At 41.0% G+C, this 2,488-nt stretch overlaps 1 non-coding gene across 1 annotated transcript; it reads right to left on the reverse strand.

Moving 5' to 3' along the window:
* Window positions 1-2,008: 2,008 nt before the first annotated feature.
* Trnat-ugu (transfer RNA threonine (anticodon UGU)) lies at window positions 2,009-2,081 on the reverse strand. The gene has a single exon. It is a non-coding gene; the product is annotated as a tRNA-Thr (tRNA).
* Between the last annotated feature and the right edge of the window lie 407 nt (window positions 2,082-2,488).

A 2,488-nucleotide genomic window follows, 5' to 3' on the forward strand; every position in this document is an offset into this window, starting at 1 on the left:
TACCAACCACCCAACCCGGCAGTTTTCCTTCATCCACGTTACGGATATTAATAAACACCGCCACCGTTTCCTTTATTTCTCTTCTTTTTCTTTCTTTCTTTCTTTCTTTCTTTCTTTCTTTCTTTCTTTCTGTCTGTCTGTCTGTCTTTCTTTCTTTCTTTCTTTCTTTCTTCCCTCCTCTCTCTCTCTTTCACTTTCTTGCTCTCTCTGTCTCTGTCTGTCTGTCTGTCTGTCTCTGTCTGTCTGTCTGTTTCTGTCTGTCTGTCTGTCTCTGTCTGTCTGTCTGTCTCTGTCTGTCTCTCTCTCTCTATATATATATACATATATGTGTGTGAGTGTGTGTGCGTGTGTGTGTGGGCGTGTATGTGGCTGTGTGTCTGTACCTATGTTCGCATGTTTCTGTATGTTTCAGTCAGCTCGTGAATGTATGTAAGTATGTATATCTGTGTGCACGCGCATGCGCGTGTGTGTCTTAGTGTGTTCAGTGGTGTGCTTCATGAGTATATTTTACCAGAACTTTCTCGACTCAGGGTCAAGTTTAACATTCCATTCTTATATCCTTGTTGCGTGGTAACTATATTACACGAAGGACAGGCTGGAGTGTTGCGAAAATTAATCGCGTAATGTCGGAATAAACACAATAAAAAAGACCAAAGTTATTATTTTGAGTACACCTAATACGTACTGTTACGTAATACTAACCTCGAGTTGACATTTTAAAATTATTTCGAAATGTTGTCTGAAGACGATGGCATTACGTATCGGTTATCTTACGTAACCGCTTCAAACGTGCGTATTAAAAGGATTCAAAATATCAGATTTTGGTTTTGTAATAATTCCTTTGTGTGAATGTGCACGTGTGTGTATGTGTGTCTGTGTGTGTGCACGAGTGTGTGTGTGCTCGAATGTGTGTGTGCGTGTGTGTGTGTGTGTGTCTGTGTGCGCGCGCGCGCGTATGTGTGCGTATGTATGTGTCTGTGTGTTTACATGTGTGTGCGTGTGTATGTGTGTGTATGTGTGCGTGCGTGTGTGTGTCTGTGTGTGCACCTGTGTGTGTATGTGTACTTATTTTATTTTGTCGTGTTTGTTTTCGTCATTGTTCTGTACGTCCACACACACACACATACACGCACACACACTTATATATATATATATATCAAAAATTTTGCAAAAGCACAGCAAACAGAATTGCTCGAAATGTGGAGTAGATAAACAGCCGACAACTGTCTTGTTTTCCATTTGTTTCTCGCATCGTTCGCAAACAAAAATTTTGTTTTCGTATTTCATGTTGTTTACGTTTTGTGACGTCCTGTACCGATATATGCATATATATACATATATACGTCAGTATGTACATATATGTATGTATATATGCCTATATATATATATTTCATTTATATTACACACACACACACACACACACACACACACACACATATATATATGTGCTGCTGCTGCTACTGCACTTGCTGTACCAGTTACATTACTAGCATCCACCTGCTAGAAATAACTGTCTATTCTCCCTCAAACCATCAACTTCCGTCTTCAAAAAGCGATACATTTTGTTGTTTGATCCTATGCCTGAAACTTTAAAATTATCGGGATGGTCACGGCTGACATGTCTTTTGATCATAGATCTGATTGACCTGACGTTACCCAACAAAAACGTAACACTCACTACACACACACACACACACACACACACACACACACACACACACACACAGAGTCCATGCCTGCCAGCCATCGTCTTCCTGTCACCGATGATGTCTCAGAAAGAATAGCAGCGCTAGAGTGAGTGTTGCCCGTACATATGAAAATACGACGCGCTTCTTTCAGTTTCCGTATACCAAATCCACTCTCTAGACTATGGTCAACCCGGGGTTATAGTAGAAGACATTTGCTCAAGCTGCCGTGCAGTGGGACTGAACCCGTGACCACATGGTTAGGAAGCAAGCTTCTTACGACAAAACCACACCTGTTAAAAGAACGAAAAAAAAAAAGCAGCAGCCTCCAATGAGGATCGAACTCATGACCCCTGGTTTACAAGACCAGTGCTCTAACCACTGAGCTATAGAGGCAACTGACTTACGCTAGATATATAACAAGTAACAGCGACAGAAGCAGTTTCATTACCAAAAGGTAATATTTATCTTCCACTTAAAAGTCGATGTTGTGTTGGAACATAGAATACAGCGTTGTTTAGCAGGAGAGAACCTCTCATACGGACAACACGAGTTCATATGACAAGTCTTCTAACACAACATCTACGTTTTCGAGGGCCCAGGGCGGCCGGGACGAGAATCTGTTGATTCTTTTCCTCGGCTTTTAAATTGCGCTATAATTCTATTAACAGTAGCAAGAGGAATTGGAAGATTTTTGGCAATTTTTCACTGGCTAAGACCAGCCTCAGATTACCCAACAATACGACCTCTTTGAAAATTTGACAGTTTTGCTGAATTTTTTTGTGCGTGGCATGGTTACTCTT

The sequence above is a fragment of the Octopus bimaculoides genome, chromosome 14, assembly GCF_001194135.2.
Source record: "Octopus bimaculoides isolate UCB-OBI-ISO-001 chromosome 14, ASM119413v2, whole genome shotgun sequence".
In the NCBI taxonomy this organism is placed as follows: Eukaryota; Metazoa; Mollusca; class Cephalopoda; order Octopoda; family Octopodidae; genus Octopus; species Octopus bimaculoides.